Below are 17,402 nucleotides of genomic sequence, written 5' to 3'. Positions count from 1 at the left end.
TCTTCATTTACAATTCCATTATGAGCGGTGATGTGGACATCATTTAAAGGGCTTATTTGTCATCTGCATGTATTTTTTTTTTGGTGCAATTTATTGTGTAGCTTTTACTGTTTTTCCCCCCATTTTGAAATTATAGAGTTCCTTATATATTCTAGAAACACATGTTTTTTTTTTCAGATATCAAATTAACAATGGTTTCTCTATTTTGTGATTCGCTTTTTATCCTCTTACCAAGTGTTACATAAAGATCTTTAATTTCAGTGCAGTTCAACTTAATCATTCCTTTGATAGATGACTTTAGTGTCATTGTCAATAGCTTCACCAAACACTAGATACTGAGTATCTTTTTTTTGCCAAAATATTTAATACTCTCAGATTTAAATTACATTTAGGTCTTTGGATTAATTTTGTACAAAGTTATTAAAAGATTTGAAGCTTAAAATAAGAGCAGGAACGAAACCAAGTTTACTGAAATCGTTATTATTTTTCTCTTAAAAAAAAAAAAACACTTGCCAGTTAGAGAGATGGCTTGGTTGATATTTGTATGATGTCTTGAGTTCAGATTCCCAATAGCTGTGTAAAAGCTGTTTGTGGCAGAATCTAACTGTAGGTACAGTGTTGGGACACAGGAGGACCCCTGAATCTTGCTGTGAAGTTGATATAGTTGAATCACTGAGCTCCACGGTCAGTGGGGCCCCCATCTCCAAAAATGCGATGAAGAAAATAGAAGATAACCCTGGGCATCGATCTCTGGCCTCCACATGCATATACATGCACACATTAACGTACTTGCGCACACCCACATGAACTTGCACTCATACCTACAAAATAAGCATTGTGCTCTCTCAAGTAATACATAGCGGTCGAATACTAGGATCAAGTCAGAAAGCAATGGGTATAGAAACCTCTTTCAAGACAAGCAAAATACAAAAAAAAATTGATTGAAAAACATGATTCCCACCGCTCTCAAAGCCACAGGTAAAGCTGGCACCGCTAACCTACTTAGTTAGATTTATAATCAAAGCACATTCTAAAGTTTTGAAAAATGTTACTGAAAATAAATACCTTCCCCGTTCCATCCAGCTTCAAGATCCCTGTTAAGAATCCCTAATTTAGAAGGAAGAATGGGTTTGTTCCATATGGTTCCAGAGATAGGAAAGGCACGATCCACTGCCAGATACCACGCAGCATATCCCTAACATACCGTTTATTCACATAAATCACAAACGTGCATTAAATACTGGCTCTTTATAAATGTTCCTCTGCTGCTTACTAAGGAAATACCTTTCCTTATCTAGAAAATTCTGCAAATGTTTGAAATTCTGCAATGGCTAAGACCCTTCTGTGAGCCACAGGGTTCTGCACGTGGAGTAGGGGAGGATGCTAGGTCCTGCACTTCCAGATTTTTATTCAACACCCATCACTCTAACCAGAACCAATCAGGAAATTACTCTCCATGCTGTCTGCGCACTGGGCTACCCAGTGAAAGGTGTTTCCAAGTGGTCGTTAATTTCCCTTTTCTGTTCTCCAAAGCCTGCACTAGATTGCTGACTGGTCAGTATCAGGGAACTGTGCCGTTTTCCTTATTACATGTAAATTAATCTACTGAAAGAAGAAAGCACAAGCGTTTAGCAGCACAAGGTTGTCCTGTTTTGACAGCATCTTAGTTATGGGTTCAAGAGTAATTACTGGAATAAATCATCAATAGGTGGTGGCGACATTGATTTTGTGTCAGCACCTGAGTAAACTATAACCCAGCCTCAGTGTGGAGCCCTGTTCATTGTCTTTTCTGCTTTATTTTTGAATTGCTGTCAAAAAAAAAAAAAAAAGCGCCTTTTTCGCTTCCAGATGAAATTGCCTACCCAGCTGCTTTTCCCAGGGAACCTTCCTGCCCACATCACCTCTCCCTCCCTGGAGCTCACCCTGAACAGTCTCTCTGGACCACTTTACCTGCACTCCTAACTAGTGTGAAATGCTAATATGGATTGCTGTGACTTTCCAACAAAGCAAAGGAAAATGTGATTAGCGGTCAGAGGGTTTCATATTAACACTTGCTTCTGCTAATTTAAAAACAGGTTGGACCGCCGTGCAGGAAAAGCAATTTCCCTCCTTAACATTAGTTTCTTCTGCTGCTCTTTGTTTAATAAATATCCTCTGGGTCTAAACTAATGTGAATAGGGAAAAGGCAACCAAGCTCCCATTGTATTAAATGCAAGCTCAACATCTAGCTTGATTTAATATTCCTCAAGACTGCTTTAAACCCGATCTTTAGAAACCAAAATAAAACACCTTCCATGGTTTTATGTATTTATTTAGTTAGTTCTTTTTTTTTTTTTTTTTTTTTGGGTGGCTCAGGTAGAAAAACGGTCTTTGACGCTCTGAGTTTATTAAAAGTGAGTTAGGGAACTTTGAACGGTGTGTACTGAATCAGGATAATCAAACCTTAAATAAAGTCAGATGAAATGGTTTTTCATACCAAGAGAATGGTTATCTGGCTGATAATGAGGGCAGATACTGAGGCAGAAATAAAGAACAAAACAAAAACTAAAAAACATCTCTACATCCCTGTTCTGTTTGGTGGTCTCTTAAGCTCTGATGAGGATGAATTTCCTGGTCTCCTCTTTAATTGTGCTGCTGCATGTCCTGTAAACATCTCTTACTTTTCTGGTTCAAAGGCCAGGCTCCTCTTCCACCTTCTAGCCATCCCTCCATTTCTGTTGATGGGGATATCTCAGGCAAGCTCTCCCGCCTCCCAGCTCTGCACTGCCTCTCAGGCCAGCATCTGCCAGGTACTCTGTTCATTTCACTGTGCATCACCTTCTGCTCATTTCCAAGGTTGTTAGAACATCAAAGAACGTCTCTGTAAAGTACCAATAATGGTGTTGTTCTAGCATTTATAAACGACATTTAAAAAATGTGATTCTTAGCATCACGTTTAAGGGAACTATCAACACCTGTATTTTACCAGTTAGAAAACCGAGCTTTAGGGAATTAAAGTATATCTGGAACAATGGGCACAGGCCTACAACCTCAGGAGGCCGAAGCAGGAGCATTGGAAATTCAAGGCCACTCTGGGCTACAGAGTGAATTCGATGCCAGTGTGAGCGGTTCAGCAAAACTCTGTCTCAAAATTAAAACTTATGGATACGGTTCAGGGACCGAACCCCTGCCTGGCATGGCCAAGGCCCTAGGTTGAATGCAATGCTCAAAGAATCAACATCAAGTCATGAGCTCAGGGTTAAACATTTCCAGAACGGCAGGCATAACTCTTAAATCCTATTCCATCATACTCTCTCCCTATTTCACTACAAAGACAAAGGACTATTTAAAGATTTGCTGCTGCTGTTGAGTTTCTCTAATTTCTTTAATTTCACGTTTATCCTCTCAGTTCTTTGCTTTCTCAGTTTCCATCTGACTCTTGTTTGGGTCACTAACAGTATACCTAGTACTCACAGGAAAACCCTACTACATAGTTACATGGGCCATTAAACAGCCCCTTAAGAATGGTTGGTCACCCTGCAATGGATGGTCTACAGGGCTGCACAAGTAAGATATTCAATGTTTTGCCCAAGCCCTGTGCCTGGAACATAGTATACATTCAAAAGATGTTTGTGGAATGAATCAGTGACTATACATTTAGAAATTTCTGACATGCCATCAAAACATTTCCAAGCCTTCTCTTGGGGGATGTCAGGCTAATGTAAATGTGAGCGGAAAACTCAGCAAATGTCAACAGGCTATAAATAATCACTCTGTCTATCAGTGTAGGGAATTTACATAAACAGACATTTCCTTTGATGAGTGTTAAAGCTCATAACGAAAGGGAACACGTATTTTTTGAAAAATTAAACATCAGAACTCACACAGTGGAAACGTGTGGGCCTCACATCAGAGGCCTGGCTCCCCTCTTTGCTCTGTCACGTTTCTTAGGTGAGTTAGTGAATAAATCTGAGCTCTGCTTTCTTCTTCTATTTTCCTTTTACTTCGTGCATAATCACACCTTCCTCATTTGACATTTGCAAGGGTCAAATGGGATAACAATCTGCCAAGTGCCTGTGGGCACACAGTAGGTGTTTTGTACAATTTACTTCTGCCCCATTTTTCCCAGTAAAACATGAGGACAGAGATTATACATCCTTAGAACCATAAGGTAAAACACATCGGTCCAGTAACATTCTGGAGTATTACACTGGTCTTTGTCCCCCAAGAAATTATAATCTAGTAAAGGACATGATTTTTAAAAACATGAGAAAAACACCCATGTTTTACTTATTAAGAATCGGCAAGCCAGTGAATTAATCCAGATATAAAGGTCTCTGTAAATATATTACAATTTGGAAACTAAAAAATATATTTTCCTTTTTATTTTTGTTCAGGTGTCAGGGGTTGAACCCATAATCTCATGCAAGGAATAAATGCTTTGCTGTATGTCTGTAGCCCCATGATGCTGCCATGTTTTTAAAGATGTGTTTTATCATAGTGGTGAATTTTAAACTCTGGTCTGCCATAGATAGGATTCTGAATATTAGAAACCTTTGATTTTTTTTTATCTAAATCCTAAGCTTGATTCTTAAAATAATGGAAAAACAAACAAACAAACACACATCAGGATGTGATTCCCTTTGAGTTTGGTTTGAGGAGGTGCTGAGCATGTATACGATAAAGTAGACAAGTTCTGGGGTAGACCTGGGTGGAAAGACTTCATAGGTGGGTGGGAGATGTAAGGTTGAAAGAACTGGCAATAGTGTCTCATAGACTGTACCATCTGAATAAGAGGGGAGAAACATGGCTCTTTGTCACCTGACAAAAGTGTTGGAGATGATGGCACATCCATGACATTTACGCCAAGTCTCAAGATGGCCTTGCTTTCAATCTTGATACATTGTTGCCATAGCTATTTCACATGCTGTTGTTATTGGCCTGGGTTATTTCACTACTCATGCAAAAATCAGTCCACTAATGTTTAAAGAGTCGCTGTCTGTACCCCATATACCCGTGACAGAATGGCTGACAAGTAGTTTACTAAGAATAGTCATTCTGAAAGAGCCACAGTTGGAGTCGATTTAAGACCAGTGGAAAAATTCCTCCCAGCAAACCTCCTAGCACTAAGACCCCTCCCCTCTAGGAAGAGTAAAGCCAGTTCCTGAAGCAATTAGAAGCCAACTATCAGACAAAACCACCTGTGACTCCCAACCAACCCTCTTGGAAAGTCCTAAATGGTCCACTGACCATGAGTCAGTTTGAAGGTCACTTTGCTCCACCAATAGTACCCTGGCCAGTTACTGTTGTTTGAATTCTGCCATTATTGTTTGAAATCTGCCCTTATAAAAAGATATGTAACTCCTTGTTAGAGTCTTCTCAGGATCGTCTCCCTCTTGAAGCAGGGCAACCCCAATGCACTGGAATAATAAATCTCCTCTTGTTTTCGCATTGATCACCACCTCCATGAATGAGTCTCAATCAAGGAGTCCCAGTAGAGATCCAACCTGAACCTTACAGTTCAAGTCTGGCCCAATATAAATCTCATTCCCTAATGGTTGTCCTTGAGATATATCAAGTCTCAGGCTTTTGCACAAATCTTTGATTGGGGAAGTCTCCTTTCTGGACAGTTGGGTTGACTACACCAACTCAGAAAAGGGTCAATGAGGGACAAAAGTGGGAATCTGAGAGTATTCGACTATTGATTCGACTACTGTATTGATGACATTGTAGCTGCAATGGCAGGAGTACCAGGTTATTCTCACTGTCCACCAGGATTTATGCAACATTATGTAAAAATGTATGTAAGTCATGATCATGACTCACCCATATTTCTCTTTCAAATTCCTGTTTGCAAGGGCCCTAAACTCTTTGTTAGTCTATAGAATCATACAAGCATTACTTACCTACACACATTCCTGTAGCTATATATATATAGTTGTTATATATAGTTATAGCTACAGTTATCAATAGGTGTGTGTGTGTGTGTGTGTGAGTGTGTGTGACGAAATACTATATACTAAGAGCTGTCCATGTTACTGTGAGCATTTTGAGGCAATAAATAAAAGTAAGTGTAGAAAGAAGGAAGGCTACCTCATCCTGGAGGGTGGGATTATGTTTCTTTCCCTTTATCTGCTGATAGTCTAATGTTGCAACTTGTGTTTAGAATCTTCAGTGGCTAAGCTTGTGAGTGGCTAATCATCTATCTAAGAAACGTATCCATTGAGAAGCCTAAAAATACATTTCAAAGAAAACCTTAGTCCAAGAGTTTGGCTCATGAGGATCCACCTCTCTGCTCTGCCTTCCACAAGGCTGCCTTCATGCTATGGCTGTCTTCTGACATGGAGGGAATGATGGTTATAGTACTTCACAGCTCTCTGCCACATTCCAAAAGATGACCCAACATTTTCACCCAGCCCTTTCTTTATAATCCCTTCAATTTCACCCCTGACATCATGCAGATTTAATTGCGCCAGATGGTCTTTACTGAACCAATTTCTTTTTTGAATCTGTGGAGAAGTCCCACAAGCTGATTGGCTGATGTTTGGGCTATCTAAACCAATCAACTGATAAGAAGAATAAGGAACTCCTGATTGCTTAGACGGGTACATACCTATTCCTGAGTTGATGGTAGGTTGTTTTATCCTAGACTATATGAGCTAAGACAGAGGCTCTTAGGAAGGACTGAGAGGGAAAAGAAACAAGGAAGATGACCACCAATCAGTGAGATCACTTTCTAAAGAAAACTAAATTATCCGTGAACACACACACACACACACACACACACACACACACACACACACACACACACAAAAAAAAAAAAATAAAACAACACACACACACACATACACACACACACACAGAGAAAGAGAGAGAGAGAGAGAGAGAGAGAGAGAGAGAGAGAGAGAGAGCTGAAAAGATTATCTCAGGCTTTAAAATACTTGTTATTCAAGTATGAAAACATTGTAAGAAAAGCTTGACATTGTGGAGTGCAATAACAAAGCTGATGGACTTGGGAGATAACAGGCAGACATCTTGGAGTTCTCTGACCAGCCTGCCTACCCTAACTGGTTAACCTCAGGGCAAAGAAAGACCCTATCTCAAAGAACAGGTGGACAACCCTAGGGAATGACACTTGAGGATGACTTCTGGTCTCCACTTGTGTATCTACACATATCTACACACACACACACACACACACACACACACACACACACACACACGTGCACATTTGTACACATGCAACAAGAACTCCTCCACAAACTGAATTAATTCTCTTAGTCACTGAACTATGAGTCTACCTCTAGAATGACATACAATGAACACTCAACATGTGTGAACCTTTGGCATATGCTTGTTTATAAACATAGTCTAATTCTTTCAAGATTCTAAAAGCACAACAAAAAAAGTCAAACTCCCTGTGCTTCTTTTTCTCCTCTCCTATTTCCTTTCCCCTCTTCTCCCTTCCTTTCTTCCTTTCTTCTCTCTTCTTTTCACCTCTTTCCTTCCTTCTTCCTTCCTTTCCTTCCCCCCCATTCTACACATTCTACCCAGCAGTAGCAATACCATTAAGAGAGAAGTGTTTTAAATAGTTTTGCATTTATTTATTTATTCCTTGTGTGTGTTGTCCTCCTCAAACTTGCACAAAATGGCTCACATGTTCCCATGTGGAGGTGATAAAACAATATTCAGGAGAGGTTTCTGTCTTTTTCAAACATTGGTCTTGGTACTGATCTTAAGCGGTCAGATTTGGTGCCTCTACTCACTGGGTCATCTCATCAGGCCCAAAGGTACCTTTTATAAAACTATATTTCAGGTTGGAAAGTCTATCCAGGGGGAACTGAAGTTAAAGAGTTATGTCTGAAGATGCTGCTTGGGGCAAGGGAGGAAGACACATACGTGTGTGTGTGTGTGTGTGTGTGTGTGGTGTGTGTGTGGTGTGTGTAATGCTTTGATAAGTTCAGAAGAAAGAGAAAAAATAGCATGATTGAGCCTAAGGGCTTTATTATTTAGTAATTTGGGAGAACGTGTTTCTAAATATTAGATTTAAAGAAAATTGCCATATATCTTGTTTTTAGAACAAAGAATTATAAAAGTATACAAGTAGATAAATAATTTCTGGACTGTTCACTAGACAGGAAAAAATTGAGATAGTAATTTCTGTGCATCTGCAAACCAACCAATTAAAAACTGGGCATATTATATTCCCTGGGAAATGAGATAGTCAGCTCTGGCTTGATGAGAAATTGTGGTATTATCTTACTCAGAGAGCAGTATGTAGGGAGTGTTTATGACACAGTTATGGTGAGCCTGTATGGAAGGCTATATCTAGGGAAACAGAAACCACTCCTTGCATTTTAAAAGAGTGAGTCCAAAGCAAAGACTTGTTTATCCAGGTCAGGGAAGAACTGAGAAGTCGAACACAGGCAGTAATGCTAGCTGCGGAGAACATTAAGGGCCACTGTGACCTTTCAGAGAGGGAGATAAAGGGCAGATGTGGATGTGCTAATCAGAGTTCCCTTGGTCACTATAATGAAATAGGCATGTTCTGGAGGCGATCAATTTATAAAGAAAAAAAGGCTACTCAGGCTCATAATTCCAGAGATTTTAATTCAGGTTTAAGTGGCTTCACTGCTTTGGGCCTCTGGGGAGGGAAACACAGGCTGGCAGGTACCCACAGAAGGGTAAACTGCCCTATCACTAGCCAAGAAGCACAAAGGAAAAAGACAAAAAGAGACTAAGGTCCCGTAATCTCCATTGAGAGTGGAGGACTCTACAAAGCCTCACTTCCTAAAGGTCTCATCATCTCCCTAAAGGGCTACGCTATGGACTAAGTCTTCAACCCAAGGTCATACATCTGGGAACATTCAACATGTAAATTGTAGCATGGGTAAGAGAGGCCAAAGGACTTAGCTACTCAGCACAGTCTAGAATATTGGAGTCTATCCAGGGGCCACTGGAATCAAAGAGAAGAAGAAGAAACTCAGGCAGATGATGCCCAGGACAAGAGGAGGGAGAACTACCCACTCACTCCCACTTCAACTTACTGCCCGTGTGTTCTTTCATTAGCAAAACTACTCTGAGTTCTGCCACAGCAGCTGCCTGGAAGTGGAGCAGCATAGAAAAATGTAAAGTCAATAGCAACAAAGGAGGCAGATCCAGGAATGCTATAGGTGCTGGCTGATCTTGGATATCAATATGACTGCGCTTGAAGTCAACGAAGACTCAAGGGCTAGGCACTCCTGTGCGTGATTTTCTTTCTTTTTTATTTTCTTTTATTGAAAATAGATTTTTTCCCTTATACAATATATTCTGCTTATGGTTTCCCTGCCCTCTATGTCTCCCTGTCCCTTTCCACCTCCTCTCACTTCCAGACCCACATCATTTTTGTCTTTTGTTGGAAAACAGCCAGGCATCAAAGCAATAAAATAAAATACAATACGATAAACAAGAAAACAAACAAATCAGAATATGACAAAACAAACAAGAAAAAGAGACAAGGAAAAAGCAGAAGAGATTTATTTCCATGTAGAGATACAGGTTTGCATACACAGAAATTTCATAACAAAAGCCATAATATATACTCAAAGGACCAGTAAGGAAAGACCTAGAGGAAGCCCTGAATAACATTACGAGGCAAAGAACTTCCAAAGACATCGTTGAATTTGTTTTGTGTTGGCCATCTACTGCTGGGCATGAGGTCTACCCTTAATCATGGTTTGCTTCCCCAGTGAGGGTAAGTTTCATTTGCATGTGGCTACCAATTTGGATACAACCGCTGGGTTAGGGATGGGGGTATGTGTCCAATTCTTCTTTCAGCTCTAGGATCCCATCCGGTACAGACCCATGAAGGTCCTGTCCACGTTGCCTCTATCTCTGTGAATTCACATGTATGCCAACCCTGTTGTGTCTAGAAGGACTCGAAATCCTTGGTGCCCTCCACCCCCTGAGACTCTCACATGCCTCTTCCTTCTCTTCCTTGAGGATCCCTGAACCCTGCGGGTGAGATGTGATGGAGACATCCCTTTCAGGGCTGAATGTTCCAAGGTCTTTGTGAGAGATTTTATTGGTCAGATTATCAGAAGCAGGGAAGCACACATTCTATCTGGGTCATACATTCTGACAGAAGTCTAAGAAAAGAGACACAGAAGAAGGAAATGCTTCTGTTTGCCTGCTTGCCTGTACTCTTGCTGGCAAGTTCACTCATCCTGCTGCTTCAACATTACTTCACGAGATTAGAACCTACTTCTTCAGGCTTCCAATGTAGACTGAAGATCTGCATCTCTCCAGGAAAGTTCTAGGCTTTTAATGCCAGATTTTTCCCACTGAGACATCCAGTCTCATAGCCTGAACAACTACAGGATACTCAACCTCTCCAGAATGAGACAGCTACTACTATGCTACCCAGGCCGCATCCTATAAACCAGTTTCATATGTTTCTGTCAATTTCTCTAGAGAACCCCAACTACTGCAACATATGAGGGAAATGCCATGAAGACCCTGCCAATGAAATCAATCATCAGTAACAGGTGACAGTGGCTATCTGGGGATTATGAAGGGATTGAAGGCAGAATTGGGGCATTCTGATTGTAAGTTGAGAAGAAGTAGGATGATCTAGAGAAAATGCAGCATCTACTACTGCTGAAATATCACCTGAGCATACAGATGGCCCTCGTGAATAGATGGCGGTCACTATAAGACAGCCTGCACTCAGAGCCAGGAGTCTGACAGAGTTGTGAAAGAACAAGACAGCAAAACCAACCCAAACATCACATGCTCATCTACCTCAAGGTCAGCCAAGTCATTCATCATGCATGTCAAAATATATGGACATATATGCTGTCTATTTAACCACACAGTGGGGGCATGCTGGTAAGTTTTACACGTCCCTTTCCATTGAATCAAACCAAAGACTACATTTCTCACTTAGTAGTAAGAGTAATAGTAAAAGATCTCAACTCAGCTCCCATCCTAGAGACTCAGCACAGGTCTTTCAGCTGAGGTATCCTAATCTGCAAGACCACACAACCCTGTTTAACTCTGGGCATATTTTATAAAAATGGACGCAGTGAACACGGCAGTAGGGATGGAATAAGGAGAGTAGATGATGTAATGCCTAGAAAAGAGCCCTGGGGAGTATGAACGAGTCCATGCAACAGAGTCCAGACAGCTGTGGGGCTCTTCATCTCTGTCCACACCCATCCACTCAGGTGCTTAGCACGCTGGTGCCTTTTAGCTTCATCCCAAAGAGCACTCTGTTTGCACAGAATCTTTCAAGCCACTACACTCTCCATAATGTTTTCAGGAAGAACTCTACTATGTCTTCCCACCAATAACACACCTCGCATGGGTGATTTTTAACCATCTACTAATACATCGGTCATAGGACTGACTATTCACCCTAACCCACCTTGTGTGTCAGTAAAACGAAGAGGAATGCAGAAGGAGCCTGTCCTACGAACGCTGCATATGCCATGGTTCATGTGAAAGGAAAGCTCTATTTATTCATCTCTTTTAGAAACATCCGTTTGTAAGTTGTCTGCTCTGAGCTTTATAAATTATTTTAAACGTTTATGCCGCCGTTCAAAAATACAAATGTGCGTTAATATTGTAGAGTAGGACTCAGCTGCTGATAATACAAGGGAAATTTAACTAGCTTATAAATGTTAAAATGTAAAAGCAAAGGAAGTCTCGCTATTCATCTTCTCTGCAATATTCAGACACTCATGAAATTGAAAGTTAATGTACCAGGGACTTTCATTATCTGACCCATTCCATCCTATCTATTAGATTCTCAAAGCACTGGAGACAGAGGACCAATATGTCACCAACACAGGACTGGAAAGGTCAGAAAAACGAAGCATCAATAAAGCACTTCTGAATTAAATTTCACAGTGCTCAGCAGAAAATATGTTCTCTGGACCAAGAATATTTGTAAGAGCGAGGCTGATCACTAGATTCAACTTCAGAGAAGTGGAAATATAGTTTTGATTTAAAAAAAATTACGTTAAAACTGTGTTTATAAACATAGAACGATGTCATTTTTAGGCACTTCATTAGAACAATAATAAAACTGTAAACCACAAGGTTTATGACACAGAATTGATGAGCAAATGCTCTACAAAACTTCTCCCCCAAGCCCCTAGCACTGAGTAGACAGTCAAGACTTGCAAAATCAATGGGAGTTCTCATCGCCTTCTCATAAATCACGGTGTGATGCAGCATCAGAAGAGTTTATCACGATAATTGCTGATCGTTTCGTCTAAGATACTTACTTGCAATGAACTCACTTAATCTACCCAAATTCATAATTTCTCTGTTTCCCACATTTAGAATTATTCTGCATGATTAATTATGCAACAGACACACTTCTGAGATTTGCTGTGAGCATTCAGTTCCAAGTGGGCATCATGCAGTAGGAATCAAATAAGGCTTTCCTGTACATTGGCTGCAGATACAGGAAAACACATAAGAGGGTAAGAGGCCCCACAGTGTAGCTGAGTGGCAGCGAGTGACACAGAGAGGAAGGAGGTGGTGAGAGGGAATAGAGCCAAGTTACTGTCTTGTTCCCAAGTGCCATTGGGGGAACTGTGGCCAAGTGGTTTCCAGGGGTGGGATTTCAGTTTTGAAGGACTTGAAGGCTGGGCACCAAGTTTTGGTGTTTTCCCCCAGAAAATTAAAAGAAAAATCATTCTACAACTTAAAAATTGCTATGACTTTATTTCTAAAAGTGCCATTCTAAGACTTAACATCTAAGCACCTACTGTTCAAGAATAACTAAATATTGTCAACCAAATGAGGCCAGTGACTAGAGTTGGGTTTTTTGGTTTTTTTTTTTTTTTTGGAGGGGGTTCTTCATTTTTGGGAGGAAATGTTTTATGGATGAGGATTTGGAAGTGTTATGTTAATGTTAAGTGTGACAAGCGTTCTCCAGTGAAGTAAATCAGAAAAGCTCTTAAAGGAACTAAAGGAAGCAGCTCTCACTGGTGTGACTTAACTATACACACACACACACACACACACACACACACACACACACACACACACACACACATGGAAAAGCCTCCATTGCTCTCAAGGTGTCAAGAAGCTGTAAGACCAGAGAAAATGAATGCCACAGGCACTTAAGAGAGGGCCAGATGACCAGGACAGCTTTATGGTGTAAAACATTGGGGAATGCTCCTAGGTAAGTTTTAGTCACTAAAATCAACTAGAGTTACGTACAAGTAAAAAGACAAGAAATCCACTTGGCTTTTTTTTTTTAAATCTCCATCCTTAAAAGAAAATTAAATTTATTTTTTGATTTGTGAGGCTTGCTTTGAGGAAGTCTTATGGGGGTTAGGCTGGTGCCAAACTCCTCCCTATACAGCTGAGGAAGACCCTGAACATGCGATCCTCCTGACTCTACCTCACAAGGCGACTTTTCTTTTTATCTATTAGAGTTTATAAAAGTGTATGTTTAAAAGTTTTAGTTATTTTCATCAACAACAGCTTTCCTCTAATTATTTTCCTTTGCTTTCTCTACTTGGAGTTTTTCTTAAAGCCCTAAATAAAACCTCTTGAACAAATACGGTGTATAATTACTTCTAGATTTTAATACAAAGAAGGTTAATATTTTCATCCTTGGCAATAAGAAAGTATCCATATATGTTCCTTCTTCCCAAAGAAATGAGGTTTGCCTAACAGCCCAACGTCAGCAGCTATGTGATTCCTCAGAATCTTAAACCACTGAATTAAAAAAAAGAAAGAAAGAAAGAAAGCAAAAGAAAGAAAGCAAAAGAAAGAAAGAAAGAAAGAAAGAAAGAAAGAAAGAAAGAAAGAAAGAAAGAAAGAATTCATCTGGGAGTTCAGTGGGCTTGTCTAGAAATGCTGTCCTGAGTGCCCTCTGCTCCTTTCTTGACTGTACATAGCTAGCTGCTGAGGCCACCATTTCCACTATCTGGCCTTGGGAATGAAGATCTTGCAGGATATTTTCAAAACAACTCTTTCTTGTTTCTTAGCGAACAAGTCAGTTGCCTCTCCCAAGCTTCCAGTTCTGCTTTAAATTCAAATGGAATCCGAGGATCTTGACAGAAGGGACCCCAGAGAGGACTTGTCCAATTGACAGCAGAGAATCCAATAAGTCTTTTCATCTTAAGCTGTGCAGTGTTATGCGGGGAGGAAGAGAGGGAGGTGAGAGCGGGGTAGTGGGGGGAATGCTAATAACCCAAGCAAGTTTCCAAGAGAAGGAGTCTCCTTTTCTGCTCCTTGCCAGTCACAGGCCCTCAAATTTGCCAATGAGAGTTTAAAACGAGCAAGTGCGGTAGTGGCAGAGGTGGGAAGAATCATTTAAGTTTAACAGCTTATTCAACCTGATTGCAAGATTGATATATTTTTTCATGATAACTATATTTTTAATTTTTGAGAATTTTGTATACATACATATATGTACACACACACATATATATGTATATATATTACATTTACTCCTCCTTTTTTACTCCAATCCCAACAAGTGCCCCATAATAAACATATTTCAATACAAAAATAATTTGTACTTTTCCCATCTCAACATCTCTTGGGTCTTACTGTTGTTCTTTTACAGGTAAGGTATATCTAGCCAGACCTACATATTCTTAAGAGCCTACTCATACACGTATCAAAAGAGGGGAATTTCTTACATTTCTGCAGGAGCCTGAATTCCTTTTACATGTGACAGGAGGTAAAGCTTTTGTGTCCAGAAGATGTGTATGACTTCAATAGCTCTCTGCTCTATAGATTGTATGTCCATTGAGCCAAGCATATTGTAAAGGTTATGAGCAACACTATGAGGGGGAAAAAATGCCTACCAAGAACCAATTAAACATGTTTCCTGTTGCTATTCTCAGTGACTGCTATTATGGTTTAATTAGATCCTCCTGACAAAATTCATTATAGAAAATCCTGGCTTAGTAAAGAAATAATAAACTCAGCTCATTCATAAGCTATTAGTTATTCCATTTTAAAGGAGCCGGACTGATTTCCCCTGCTTTTCTGATATCAAGAAAGAAGAAAAAAGTGAATTCTACACATAGTGAAAGAGAGGCAGATGAAGTCAGGTGGAGGACAGTAAGTTAAGATACACCAATCATCCCGCGGTTCATTCACTACTTAATGAGATAGAAATATAAGTGGAAGTAGTTTATTGAGAAGAGGAAGAATAGAAAAACAGCATAAAAATTCTTGTATCCTTCAACCAGCCCTGTTGCTGTCTTACTTTTGGAAAACGAGGCTCTCCTTGTCTGCCTCTTCTCTGGTGTGACATCATCTCTAAACAAACACCTTTCGTGGGCCGCATTCTTGCCCATAGTTTGCACATCACACAGCTTCCAGAGGTTTGCTGCCTTTCCCTCATGCTTAGAACTCATCAGTGGTACCCCTACCACCCCTGAAATAACACCCATATATGTAATATAGCAAGCGAGGGCCCTTACTGTGTAGCAATGATGATTCTTAATCTCCTTGACTCCGCCTCCTCCCATTCCCAACATTCATTCCACCCAGACAGAACCTTTAGGATGAATACCTCCCAGGTAATTCCATACCAGTGGGAATTAATTCATATTGACCTTTACCTGAACTTTCCCAATTTTTGGTCCTGAGTGGCTAAAAGCATATGGAGAGCAGAGCAAAACAGAATGTGTCGCCATATTAGAATGCGCGTGAACACATGGTGTCCCATGCTTGCGTATATGTACATAGTCATATAAGTGCAAGGGTCTCTTTCCTTCCTCAGAGGAAATGTAGGATCAAACGTAAAACTGATGTCATGCATCAGTCCTATTATTTGTAGACTAGGGGGTCACTAGTCTACCCAAGCTGTTGAAAGACACAGCAGTCTGAGGGGCAGAATCTGAGCGCTGCAGAGAGTCCCCTCCTTGTTTCATACACAGCTGGGTCATACATGAAAACTGAGAGAGGTATGAGCCCAATTAGCCTACTGCATTTGCCTCTGTAGTTTCATCGGGACTGTGGATGTCAGGGACTTCCTAAGGACCTGCTTCACATAGGAAGCGGTTCCTCCCTTTGACCTCTGTTGATTTCCCTAATCTTGCAGGGAATGTTGGTGCCTTGGTAAAAACTTTCATTCTAGAGTTAAGGAATCAATTGGTGCTTACCGTACTCAGTCTGTGTGGGGTCCTGATCTCATTCTGAAGGGATAGAACCTTGATAGTTCAACCTGCCCCTTTCCTTCTGTGTCTGGTGAGCTATATTTCAATGGCGTGTTCTACTTTATCTTTCATAGTGTCCTTGGGTTTTAAAGCCTTCATTGCCTATAGAATTTACATTTCAGTGGCCAAAATATGCAGGTATATCTAAACTTCAAACTTTCGTCCAAAAGGAAAGCCACGGCTTGCTGAGAATTAACATCTCCTAATCACTCAGACTATGCCCTTAGCATTTTAGGAGAGGAGTCTGCATTTCTAGCCAAGATACATTGGTTGGCTGTTGGCCATGAACTTTCATAATTATTTTCTAAAAATAGCGGGTGTCATTCTAAAAGCATAAAAGACTGGAGCACAGACTGGAGTATTTTCACTGAGAAGGATGTAGGAAATCTGCTCTTCCAACAGTTTCAGAACTTGTTACCATCCAAGGAACATTTTCTTCAACTGAAGCTTACTAGACTACGCAACAGCTCAACAGGTGAGAGTCGACTGGCTCCAGTCAAAACAAGTTTTTGTTTTCTTTTCTGGAGATGAAATCCTGTGATCCTTCATGACATTTACAAACATCTTCACAGAATATAGGGATTTTAAAATCAGCTCAGACACACTAATTTATAGGAAGGCAAACCATAGCTACAACTATACTTGAAGACCAAGATTGCACTGTCCCTGGTACTGTACAGATGCTATTACTGCCCTCTCCTCTCCTCTTACTAAAAGTTTCTAACAATATGTGGTCATCTCGCTAATGACATTCTAGATAGACTTATTGGACATGTAAATTCACTAGCCTCTATTATCCTCGACTTCCTTTAGTTCCTCCAATAGAAATATAAAGGATGTAACCTTTCATGCTTTCTTATGTTTGTTTAACTTTCCAAACCCTTAAGTTCGCAGAAGCATGGCCTCAGGCATCTCAAACTCTGTCAAATGAATCGATCCCCATTTCCTCCCAGGCTTCACTTGTCATGAACACATTCTGAATGCATTTTCTTGTTCCAATTCCCTTAGACCACCTCATTTTGCTACATTTCTCTTTTTGACCGAGGGAGATGATCTGACTAGGGTCTGTGCTGTAAGCGGTCTCGCGATCATTCCAAGTCCCACCGATGTCCTTGTATGGGAAGAATGCCTGGTATCAATAATAGCCCTTACCCAGCTGCTGCTAGGATAGGGAGTAGCCACTGAGAATACTGCAAATGCCACTGTTGCCTCTTTTGAGACATGCCAAGAAAC

At 40.4% G+C, this 17,402-nt stretch overlaps 1 protein-coding gene across 1 annotated transcript in view; it reads right to left on the bottom strand.

Annotated features, from left to right (window-relative positions):
* Positions 1–17,402, bottom strand: part of Samd5 (sterile alpha motif domain containing 5) — a 410,140-nt gene that overhangs the window by 106,067 nt on the left and 286,671 nt on the right. The gene's annotated exons all lie outside the window — the stretch shown is intronic.

The sequence above is a fragment of the Rattus rattus genome, chromosome 2, assembly GCF_011064425.1.
Source record: "Rattus rattus isolate New Zealand chromosome 2, Rrattus_CSIRO_v1, whole genome shotgun sequence".
In the NCBI taxonomy this organism is placed as follows: Eukaryota; Metazoa; Chordata; class Mammalia; order Rodentia; family Muridae; genus Rattus; species Rattus rattus.
Note: the sequence above shows the minus strand (reverse complement) of the source record. Positions and strands in the feature narration are given on the sequence as shown.